At 43.0% G+C, this 13,175-nt stretch overlaps 1 protein-coding gene across 2 annotated transcripts in view; it reads right to left on the minus strand.

Annotated features, from left to right (window-relative positions):
- The window catches only part of LOC121278460 (collagen alpha-1(XXI) chain-like), a 468,271-nt gene extending 463,029 nt beyond the window's left edge, over positions 1-5,242 (minus strand). For both annotated transcript variants that reach the window (XM_041188910.1, XM_041188909.1), the window contains exon 1: positions 5,151-5,242. The gene's annotated coding sequence lies outside the window, so the exon portion shown is untranslated. The remainder of the gene's footprint in view (positions 1-5,150) is intronic.
- Between the last annotated feature and the right edge of the window lie 7,933 nt (positions 5,243-13,175).

Consider the following 13,175-nt stretch of genomic DNA (forward strand, 5'->3'; position numbering starts at 1 on the left):
CCCCCCCACCTTAAACCAGCTTATATTTCACCCCTCTCCTTGGATTCACCTAGTTCTGTTGAAGGGTCATGAGAACTCGAAACTTCAACTCTTTTCTTCTCCGCCGATGCTGCCAGACCTGCTGAGTTTTTCCAGGTAATTCTGTTTTTGCTGTTGTTTCTCTTCTTCTGTGTGTGTCTGTGGGAGGGACCTGCCTCTCTGAGCCCCTGTTGCTAGGCAACAGTCCAATCCTTCTACCCTTGCATGTTTACTTTCTCTTTAGGGGTCGTAAACCTCCTAATTAGAAATGTAAGCACTTTTCTAAAGTGAAACTAAAACTCCATTTGACTTTTCTTAACACACAGATACAGAAATACAAATCAAAATTAAACTTTAAAACTAAAACTCATTCCTAATACCCGCAAATACCAATATAACTTACTTAAACTATCCCTAGTTCCTAACAGAGTAGTGTTTGCATTGGGCTGCTACTTGGTTCCAGTGGACTCTGTGGTTTCATCACACTGGCTGGTACTTGCTGGACCGCAGCAGTGTGTAAGTTATCATCTCAATCGATTGCACTGTAGTTGTTGGTGGAGGCAGAGGCTCTTGTAGAAGTCATTGTGGCTCTAGCATCACCTCCACTGAGGGTGCTGTGATAACTTCCTGTGCTAGGAGTTGGTCTGGCCCTTGGTTTGGTTCAGGGACCCGAAAAAGAGAACAGACCTGCTCTGCGAACTGGGAAGGTAAGTTATAAACAAAATCAACATTGGGTTGCTGCTTTGTAGTTGGGCTTTCGAGAGGACAAGTTTCTGGCTGCATGGTTGCATTCACATCTTCTGCTGGTTGAAGCAGGTCGGGAGTTATGCAGGCATTTCTACTGAGGAGTAAAAATGGCTGATTTTGCACAATGTAAATGACTTCTGTGATCTGTTTGTCGCTGTCCCTTAATGCTCTTGAATCATCCTAATGACCAGGAGTTGGAATCCCCCGCAACATAGAGTGGGGTGTTGCGGTTTGGACCCAGCAGCCTTGGGGTCACAGTTCTTCATCCTATAAGATGGTTACTCCGGCATCAGAATCTAACTTGAAATTGGTTAGATGGCCATTTACTGAAATGTCCACACTCCAGAAGGAGGAGCTGCATCATCTGATGTCATCCAGAAAGACCAGCTGTGTGTCTTCTGGGTCGGTAACCTCGACTTTGCGAATGGCTCTCGGATTGTCTGCGCAGTGCAGAGGGTCTGACTGGCATAGCTTGCTGAAGTGCCCTGCTTGTGACAGTGGAAGCATTTAACGGCACTGGCCAGACACTGGTCATTCCTGTGGGTACACTTCACCCTGCAGCGCTGGCACGGTCATTCGGCAAGATGGTTGGGGTTGGCTTACCCTGGCTTGGACAGTCTCTGCACTTCTGTGGTTGGATGTGGTGGGCCGAGGTATGGCACCTGCCCCATGAAGTGCTCTCACCTATAAGAAGAGGGAAAAACATACTTGACCTAATCCTCACCAACCTGCCTGCCACAAATGCATCTGTCCATGACTGTATCAGTAGGAGTGACCGCCCCACAGTCATTGTGGAGACCAAGTCCCACCTTCACATTGAGGATACCCTCCATTGTGCTGTGTGGCACTAACAGCATGCTAAATGGGATGGATTGCAAACAGATCTAGCAACTCAAGACTGGGCATCCATGCGGCACCATCAGCAGCAATGGAATTGTACTCGAACACAATCTGTAAACTCATGGCCAGGCATATCCCCCATTCTACCATTACCATCAAGCCAGGAGATCAACCCTGGTTCAATGGAGAGCAGGAGGGCATGCCTGGAGTAGCAACAGGCATATCTAAAATTGAGGTGTCAACTTGGTGAATCTATAACACAGGAATACTTGCATGCCAAACAGCATAAGCAGCAAGTGATAGGCAGAGCTAATCAATCTCACAACCAACGGATCAGATCTAAGCTCTGCAGTCCTGCCACATCCAGTTGTGAATGGTGGTGGACAATTAAATAACTCACTGGAAGAGGCGGCTCCACAAATATCCCCATCGTCAATGATGGAAGAGCACATCAGTGCAAAAGATAAGGCTGAAGCATTTGCTACAATCTTCAGCCAGAAGTGCCAAGTAGATCATCCATCTCGACCTCTCGAAATGGCTAAAAGCCATTGGATACTGCAAGGGCTATGGGGCCTGACAATATTCTGGCAATAGTACTGAAGACTTGTTCTCCAGAACATGCTGCGCCTCTAGCCAAGCTGTTCCAGTACAGCTACAACACTGGCATTTACCTGGCTATGTGGAAATTTGCCCAGGTAGGTCCTAAACACAAAAGGCAGGACAAATCCAACCCAGCCAATTACTAGCCCATCAATTTACTCTCCATCATCAGTAAAGTAATGGAAAGGGTCAGCAACAGTGCTATCAAGTGACACTTGCTTAGCAATAACCTGCTCACTGAACCCCAGTTTGGATTCTGCCAGGGACACTCAGTTCCTGACCTCATTGTAGCCTTGGTTCAAACGGGGACATGAGACCTGAACTCCTGAGGTGAGGTGAGAGTGACTGCCCTTGACATCAAGGCCACATTTGACCGGGTATGGCATCAAGGAGCCCTAGCAAAACTGGAGTCAATTGTCATTAGGTAGAAAACTCTCCACAGGTTGGAGTCATACCTAGCACAAAAGAAGATGGTTGTGGCTGTGGGAGGTCAGTCATCCCAGCTCCAGGATGTCACTGCAGGAGTTCCTCAGGGTAGTGTCCTCAGCTCAACCATCTTCAGTTGCTTCATCAATGACTTTCCTTCCATCATAAGGTCAGAAGTGGGGGTGCTCGCTGATGATTGCACGATGTGCAGCACCATTCGCGACTTCTCAGATAGTGATGCAGTCATGTCCAAATGCAGCACGACCTGGACAATATCCAATCTTGGGCTGACAAGTGGCAAATAACATTGGCGCCACACAAGTGTCAGGCAATGATCATCTCCAACGAGAGTGAATCCAACCATCACCTCTTGATGTTCAATGGCATCGCCATCACTGAATCTTCCACTACCAACATCCTGGGGTATTGACCAGAAACCGAACCGGACTAGCCATATAAACGCTGTGGCTACAAGAGCAGATCAGAGGCTAGGAATCCTGCGACAAATAACCCACCTCCTGACTCCCCAAAGTCTGTCCACCATCTACTAGGCGCAAGTCAGGAGTGTGATGGAATACTCGCCACTTACCTGGATGAGTGCAGCTCCCACAACATTCAAGAAGCTTTGCACCGCCCAGGACAAAGCAGCCCAGTTGACTGGCACCACATTCACAAACATTCACTTCCTCCACCACTGACACACAGTAACAGCAGTGTGTACCATCTACAAGACACACCGCAGAAATTCACCAAGGCTCCTTCGACAGCACTTTGCAGCTCACCACCATCTTCTCAAGGGCAATTAGGGATGGACAATAAAATGCTGGCCTAACCAGTGAACCCACATCCCATGAATGAATGGCAGTAGTAGTAGAAAAATCAGGGGCAACTACAGGCCTTATCTAAATCTGAGTTGTTATGCAGAGTTAATCTATTATGTTGCACCACCCAGGACTGCACATGTTTATTTTACAGCCATACAAATAGGAAACAGCTGTGTGTAAATCCAACTGGATGAAAAGCAGGTCTTAAAATAAAGAATCCTTGGACTCAAGAAATTTTTACTATACCTATAAATGTTAAAAATTTGCATTTTCTTTCAAAATTTGAAAATAAATGTCTAAAAAATATGAAACCAAATAATGTAGAATTATTCTGAAGGTAAAATACTTGCACATGGATAAGAAATGAGGCTGTTAATATTAATAATTCAAAAACTAATGGCATAGCAAAGTTAATGATAGGCAATGCAAGGGTGTTTAAAGCAAATTTGCACTTTCACAAATTAAAAGTAGTTTTCATGGATTATAACAGTCAATATCTGTGCAATTAATAAATGCTCAAAACCACATCCGTGACAACATTTCTGAAAACGTCCCTGCTTGGTAATTCAATATCTATGTTCAAACACACAGGATTATCTACACATAAGCATTTTAGTTTGTTGCAATCTGTGCGTCGCTAAGAATTTCATATTGGCAAATGTTCATTTAATTTTTTGGATGTTAAGAAAATTATTGAATTTTACAATAGCATATGTGACAAATTATTGCACAATCAACAGGGCACAGGGGTTTCCTGTCTGGTTAGTTAGTAATTAAACAATTATAATAGTAAGATTTCAAATATTATTGATGCATCAAATAACTACTAAACGACTAATCAAAGCTCCCAATTGCTTCCAATCATTTATAGTACCTAAGATTTGCATCATGGAGTTGATTAATGCTTGGCCTAAATAGCCAAGTGGTCATGGTACTGGGTTTGGAACCCCAAGATCAAGAGTTCAAATCTCACAATGGCAAACGATGAAACAATGTAACTTCATCTGAATAAAAACAGATGGAGTTGATTAATCACAGAACCAGAGGAGTGATTTTAACCTTCAAGTAACTTTCTTGCACACAATAAAATTGTTCATTCATAATTTGTAGTATTTTAAACCATTATAAGAAATTGTCTGACAAACATGCTGTAATATTATGCACAGCAGTGTTCCAGGAGGGATCAATCTCATCTACAGATTGTAGTATGACCACAACCAATTGATATTTCACAGATGATAAGAATTTACTTGGAACAAGAATCCAAACCATCACTAATAATATTTTCTGCTTAATCATTACTACTAATAATAAAGAATCCATATAAACCTCAGTATTGTTGAGAACAAGGCACAGCTTACACATCCTGCAAAAGTAAACATTCTAATTTCAGGTGCTGGGAAAGTATTAGAAAGTCTGCTGAATTTTTCTTTAGAACAATATTAAGGCATATTTTTAGTGTCTACTTTATTCTGCCTTAACTTTGTACAAATAAGCTAACTCATTTCAATTAATTCTATATGAGCATTTAACAGTTAGAATGAAGTATTTGGTATTCAATGACATGCTGAATACTAAAATCGAGTAACGTGTTTTACCATTTTTCTCCATTTTATACAATTTCCTTTATAGTTTTGCACAATTACTTACATAATAGTCAATGAGGATAAATCGTTTGGATGGTCAATAGCTTACCATCTGAAAGGGCTGACAAGAGCTTCTGTACCAGCTGCAATCTCTAAGCTGGAGGTGTGTACTGCTGTTGCCTGAGTCTCTCTGCTCCCTGAACTGCAAAAAACTTGACTGCTCTCACAATGTTTCATGTGGATCTGGCAACTTGCCATTTGCTAACAGAATTACACACAGTCATAAGGGAGGCGTAACTCAAAGGGAAAGATCCTGAATTTGTTTTATTCAAAGACTGTTCCATAATTTGCTTCGATGAATCTGACAAGCTAATTACTTTTAAGAATACCTGATCGATAATCCATATATCCATATGGCAGCAACAGCTTTATAGGCAAAAACAAATACTTCAAAACTTATGTTATCTGTTTCTTCCAAGATAATTTTGGAATTAACTATTATTCTTTTCACTCTCCTTTGTGCTTTTGTGCTCCTTTAATATTTAAAAGGTAGAATAACAATATATTACTGCATTAGACCATCTTCAAACAAAACTTTCCCAAACTAACATTAGATCACTATCAATATTGTCAATACTTGTTACTTCCCCAATCTGTTTTGCAAAAGTGATTGCAAAATTAATAGAGGTACAAAGATATTAATTTGTTGAGTAACTTTGAAGGAAAAATAGTAAAAAAATAGTACTGGGTCCTATTACATTAAACCGTTCATTTATGTTTCTGAGCCTATAATGTAACAGTGACCTCTAGAGGAACTAGTCTGCAGCTTTTTTAAAAAGGCAAAGAATCAGCATAAGATATTAACAGGCTAAATTTGATCACTCCTGGAATCCAATGTGGGGATCATAATGTGCACTTAACCCAAGTTCATTGACTCCAAGATAGGCAGCAAGTCAACCTTGTGCTCATTTCAATGATTTCAGCATCCGCCATGCTGTTGATTGGTCGGATGCATCAGGAGTGCCAACAGTGCAAATGGCTAGTGTTGAATTGTTTTCTTATTCTAATTCATCTTGTTAAAAATCGGAGTACGAACATACGTACGAACATACTGTTATGATACCAGCTGATGTTAATACCGGACAAGTCAGATCTCAGAGTGAAATCTGGCTTCATAGATCCTAACATTTTGTTTTAGAAACCATGGAGGTAAATTACTGAACAAATTTACAGGAGTCTGCTGATGAACTTTTAAAACAAAGAATAAAATATTTATTAAGACAAGAGAAGTGAACTATATCACACCAGACAAAAAGGTTGGAAAGATCTCAATACAAACACAAGAAGACATTCAAATTCCCGTTATTCCTTTACCCCAGCAACATCTTTACAGACACATAAACAGAGAAGAGTCATCATTATTATAAAAACAAAAAAACTGCGGATGCTGGAAATCCAAAACAAAAACAGAATTACCTGGAAAAACTCAGCAGGTCTGGCAGCATCGGCGGGGAAGAAAAGAGTTGACGTTTCGAGTCATGACATTATCTTGACACAAAGGCTTCTCGCTTGGGACTGGCACAGTTACAAATGGTTTTCTTCTGATTAATTCCTTAGCATTCATATGATACTTCTCACCCAACTCGTATCTCTCCCCAAGACATCCAGAAGCCACACTCTAAATTCACTGTTCCTTCAGCTGCGGAGCAAACAAATGAGTTCCCTAAACTCACTCTTCCAATAACACCTTGCTAAGCTGATCAATTACTAAGTCCTATAACTGATTATTCAGTTAGCTACTGTCCCAACAACCTTGTGGCTTTTCTTCTCAGAGAGCTAAAAATCCCTGTCTTCCCTCACTGGCACACACCGAACACTCCCAACAAAGATGCAATAAAAGCAGATTCCATGAATTTCTCAACAACCCAGCCAGACGTTTGTCACATTTTGAGCCAACCAATCTCACTGAAACTTTGTCTTTCTCACAAGGATTTCCAATCTCCACATTTGAAGATCTCGGCTTGGAATTCTTTCCGAAAGTTGCTCCCACTTGGGCACTTCGCAGGGTTTCAATCTCACCTGAGTTTCCTTTCCCCTGGATTTCCGAGTACACCTTTCAAGCACAATTTCAGATCTTCGGCCATGCCAAGCAGAACACCACTGCTTCATAGGGATACCTTTGCCCCAATGGCCCGCAGCACGGAGTCATCAACCTTTGGCTGCCTTCTTGAATCTTCAGGGCTTCTCTCAAGCATACTTCACTTCAGGTTTGCTCACTGCAGCTCTTTCATTAACTCAGAGCCTATTGCTCTGCTCCTTTCTTTTAGCTTAACTTAATGGGACCTATCCCTGATCCCTGTCCTTGTCCCTTATTTGGAACTTCCTTCTTGGACCTCTCCTTGCCCCCCTCCCTGATTTGGGACCTTCTCCTTGGCCTCCTTTTCTCATTGTTTGCCCTTCTTTGCTTCTGTGTAGGCACGCAGGACTTGTTCCCAGTCTGAAGAAGGTAAATAAATGAACTGCACACATACACTCGTTTCCCAGCCGGCACATACACCAAAAGCCTGAAGCTCATTGAGAACTGGAGTTCTCGACCTCTGACTTCAGATTAAGGTTCTATTTGAGTTTCATCACAATACGAATTAGAAGCAGGAGTGGGCCATTTGGTCCCTCAAGCCTTCTCTGCCATTTATTAAGATCATAGCTGATCAAATTGTAGTCTCCACTCCACATTCCGTCCACACCCGATAACATTTGACACCCTTGTTAATCAAGAATCTATCTACCTCTGCCTTAAAAATATTCATTGACCCTGCCTCCACCACTCTCTGAGGTATACCACTCCAAAGATTCACGACCCTCTTAGAGAAAAAATGTATTCTCATCTCCATCTTAAATGGGAGACCCCTTATTTTCAAACTGTGTCCCTTCTAGTCTGTCCCACAAGGGGAAACATCTTTTCAGAATCCACCCTGTCAAGCCCCCTCAGGATCTTATATGTTTCAATAAGATCACCTCTCAATCTTCTAGACTCCAATGGATACAGGCCCAGCCTGTTCAACCATTCTGCATAAGATAACCACCCCTCATCCAGGTATCAGTCAAGTGAACCTTCTTCTAAACGCACTTATATCCCTTCTTAAATGAGGAGATCAAAATTGTACACAATAACCTAGATGTGGTCTCACCAATGCTCTGTATAATTGTAGCAAGACATCCCAACTTAAATATTCCATTCCCCTTGCAATAAGCAATAACATTCTATTTGCCTTCCTATTCACTTGCTGTACCTGCATACTAACTTTTCCTCATTTATGTACCAGGACACCCAGATGTCTCCTGTACCTCAGAGTTCTGCAATCTCTCTCCATTTAGATAGCATGCTGCTTTTCTATTATCTTAGCAAAGTGCACAACTTGACATTTTCCCACATAATACTCTATCTGCCAAACTTTTGCTCACTCACTTATCCTATTTATGTCCTTTTGCAGACTCCTTATGTCCTCTTCACAACTTACTTTGTTTCCTATCTTTGTGTTATCAGCAAATTTCGCAACCATACATTTGGTCCCATCATTTATGTCATTGATATAAATTGTCAATAGTTGAGGCCCCAGCACTGTCCCTATGGCACTAGTCACTGGACTAGTACTCCAGAGATACAAGCAAGATACTGCAAATGCTGGAAATCTGAAACAAAAGCAGAAAATACTGGAAAATCTAGCAGGTCTAACAGCATCTGTGGAGAGAAATACAGAGTTAATGTTTCGAGTCTGTATGATTATTTTTCAGAGCTAAAGAGAAGTAAAAATGGGTCTCACAGACTAGTCAAGCAACAGTCTGACATAGTCATCTTCACGGAATCATAACTTACAGATTATGTCCCAGACACCACCATCACCATCCCTGGGTATATCCTGTACCACTGATAGGTCAGACCCAGCAGAAGTGGGGGCACAGTGGTATACAGTCGGGAGGGAATTGCACTGGGGGTCCTCAACATTGACTCTGGACCCCATAAAGTCTCACAGCATCAGGTCAAACACAGGCAAGGAAACTCCTGCTGATTACCATGCCTTCTCTCAGCTGATGAATCAGTGCTACTCCATATTGAACACCACTTGGAGGAAGTACTGAGGGTGGCAAGGGCACAGAATGTACTCTGGGTAGGGTCTTCAAGTCCATCACCAAGAGACCAAGAGTGGCTAAGTAGCACCACTACTGACCGAGCTGGCCAAGTCCTAAAGAACATTGATGCTACACTGGGTCTGTGGCAGGTGGTGAGGGAACCAACAAAAGTGAAAAACATACTTGATCTCATCCTCAACAACCTGCCTGCCGCAGGTGCATCTGCCCATGACAGTATCAGTAGGAGAGACCACTGCATAATCATTGTGGAGACAAAGTCCCGCCTTCACATTGAGGATACCCTTCATTGTGTTGTGTGGCACTACCACCGTGCTAAATGGGATAGATTTCAAATAGAGCTAGCAACTCAAGACTGGGCATCCATGAGGTGTTGTGGGCCATCAGCAGCAGCAGAATTGTACTCGAACACAATCTGTAACCTCATGGCCTGGCATATCCCCCCCACTCTACTGTTACCATCAAGCCAGGGGATCAACCCTGGTTCAATGAAGACTGCAGGAGGGCATGCCAGGAGCAGCACCAGGCTTACCTAAAAATGATGGAACATCACCACCTGGAAGTCCCCTCCCAGTCACTCACCATCCTGACTTGGATATATATTGCCGTTTCTTCACTGTCACTGGGTCAAAATCCTGGAAATCCTAACAACACTGTGGGTGTTCCTACACCATGTGCTGCAGCGGTTCAAAAAGGCAGCCACCACCACCTTCTCAAGGGCAACTGGGGAAAGGCAATAAATGCTGGCCCAGCCAGCGAAGCCCACATCCCATGAATGAATAACAACAAAATTCACATCTCTTCACTGCTTGGAGTCATAGATTATACCTAGAACCAACCATCTTCAGCTGCTTCATCTATGAAGTTCCTTCCATCACAAGGTCAGAAGTGGGGATTTTCATTGATGATTGCACAATGTTCAGCACCATTCATGACATCTCAGATGCTGAAGCAGTCCCTGCCCATAAACAGCAAGATCTGCACAACCTGATAAGTGGCAAGTAACATTTTTAAAATTCATTCATGGCATTTATTGCCCATCCCTAATTGCGCTTGAGAAGGTAGTGAGTTGCCTTTTTGAACCGCTGCAGTCCCTGTGGTGTAGGTACACCCACAGTACAGTTAGGGAGGGAGTTCCAGAATTTTGATCCTGTGACAAAGAGCAGCTATATATTTCCAAGTCAGAATGGTGAGTGGTTTGGAGGGGAACTTCTAGGTGCTGGTGTTCCCATGTGTCTGCTACCCTTGTCTTTCTAGATGGTAGCAGTCGTGGGTTTGGAAGATGCTGACTAAGGAGTCTTGGTGAGTTCAGCATTTGACCAAGTGTGGCATTGGGGAGCCCTAGCAAAAATGGAGTCAGTGGGAATCAGGAGGAAAACTCTCTGCTCATTGGTGCCATACCTAGCACAAAGGAAGATGGTTGTAGTTGTTGGAGGTCAATCATCTCAGTTCCAAGACATCACTGCAGGAATTGCTCAAGGTAGTGTCCTAGGCCCAGCCATCTTCAGCTGCTTCATCAATGGCCTTCCTTCCATCAATAGGTCAGAAGTGAGGATGGGGATATTTATTGAGCCTCCTCCTACAGTGAGTTGTTTAATTGTCCACCACCATTCACAACTGGATGTGGCAGCAATGCAGGACTTAGATTTGATCTGTTGGTTATGGAATCATTTAGCTCTGTCTAATGCTTACCGCATATGCTGTTTGGTATGCAAGTAGCCCTGTGTTGTCACTTTACCAAGTTGACACCTCATTTTTAGATATGTCTGGTGCTGCTCCTGGCATGTCTTCCTGCATTCTTCATTGAACCAAGTTGATCCCCTGGCTTGGTGGCAATGGTAGAGTGGGCTATGCCGGCCTTGAGGTTACAGATTGTGGTTGAGTACAATTCTACTGCTGCTGAAAGCCCACAGCACTTCATGGTTGCCAAGTCATGAGTTGCTAGATCTGTTCGAAATCTATCCCACACAACACGATGGAAGGTATCCTCAAAGTAAAGATGGGACTTCATCTCCACATTGCACCACACAAGCACCAGGCAATGACCATCTCCAACTAGAGGGAATCCAACCACCTCCTCCTGACATTCAATGGCATTACCATTGTTGAATTTCCCACTATCAAAATCCTAGGGGTTACCACTGACCAGAAACCAAATTGAACTAACCATACAAATACTATGGCTACAGGTCAGAGGCTAGGAATTGTCTGGAGAGTAACTCACCTTCTGAATCCTCAAAGCCTGTCCACCATCTACAAGGGACAAGTCAAAAGTATGATGGAATACTCTTCACTTGCCTGAATGAGTGCAGCTCCAAAAACACATAAGAAGTTCAACACTATCCAGGACAAAGCAGCCCATTTGATTGGCACCCAATCAATCACCTTCAACATCCATTCCCTCTACCACCGATGCACAATGGCAGCAGTGTGAACCATCTACATGATGGGCTGTAGCCACTTACCAAGGCTCCTTCGACAGCACCTTCCAAACCTATGACCTCAACCCAGCTAGAAGGACAAGAGCAGCAGATGCATGGGAACACCTCCAAGTTCCACTTTAAGCCACACACCATTCTGACTAAGAACAATGTCACTGTTCCTTCCTTGTTGCTGGATCAAAATCCTGGAACTCCTCCCCTAATAACACCACATGAGCTGCAGCGGTTGAAGAAGGTGGCTCACAACCACCTTCTCAAGGGCAATTAGGGATGGGCAATAAAAAGTCCTGGCCTGGCCAGTAATGCCCACAAATTGAACAAATAAAAAAATAATTTAAAAAATCTTGCCAACCCAAAAAAGACCATTTCTCCCTACTTCCATACACATATGCAGTTGTAACAATGGAGGATCAGATCTTCATTGAGACATCATACTTCACAATTCCAGTATGAGTGCTCAGGTACAACATGCTTTAAGATTCCAGTATAGGTACAGCACAAGAACATAGGAACATTAGTTGGCCATTCGGCCTGTTGTGCCCATTCCACCATTCAATTAGATCATGGATGATCAACTACCTTAGCACCAATTTCCTGTGCTATCCCCATATCCCTTGATGTCATTAGTATCCAGAAATCTATCAATTTCTGTCTTGAACATGTTCAGTGATTGAGCTACCACAGCTCTTTAGGGTAGAAAACTCCAAGGGTTCACCACCTGTTGAGTGAAGAAATTTCTCCTCATCTCATTGCTTGGTGGTCCTCATCTCAGTCTTAAATGGCCATCCCCTTAATATGAGACTGTGTTCCCTGGTTCTAGACTCACCAGCCAGGGAAAACATCCGATCTACACCTACCCTGTCATGCCTGTGAGGATTTTGTAATCTTCAATGAGATCACCTCTCATTCTTCAAAACTCTAGAGACCACAGGCCCAGTTTCTTCAATCTCTCATAGAAACATGGAAACTAGGAACAGGATTAGGCCATTCAGCCCTTTGAGACTGCTCCACCATTCATTATGATCATGACTGATCATCCACTCAATAGCCTGCTCCCGCTTTCTCCCCATACCCTTTGATCCCTTTCACCCAAGAGCTATATCTAACTCCTTCTTGAAAGCATACAATGTTTTGGTCTCAACTACTTTTTGTGGTAACGAATTCTAAAGGCTCACCACTCTCTGGGGAAGAAATTTCTCTTCATCTCAGTACTAAATGGTCTACCCCATATCCTCAGACTGTGACCCCTGGTTCTGGACTCCTCCAGCATCGGGAACATCCTTCCTGCATCTACCCTGCCTAGTCCTGTTAGAGTTTTATAGGTTTCTATGAGATCCCCCCTCATTTTTCTGAACTCCAGCAAATATAATCCTAATCGGCTCAATCTCTCCTCATATGTCAGTCCCGCCATCCCAGGAATCAGTCAGGTAAACCTTTGCTGCACTCCCTCTATAACAAGAACATCTTTCCTCAGATAAGGAGACCAAAACTGCACACAATATTCCAAGTGTGGTCTCACCATGGCCCTGTACAATTGCAGCAAGATA

The sequence above is a fragment of the Carcharodon carcharias genome, chromosome 5 (genome assembly GCF_017639515.1).
Source record: "Carcharodon carcharias isolate sCarCar2 chromosome 5, sCarCar2.pri, whole genome shotgun sequence".
NCBI classification, from domain to species: Eukaryota; Metazoa; Chordata; class Chondrichthyes; order Lamniformes; family Lamnidae; genus Carcharodon; species Carcharodon carcharias.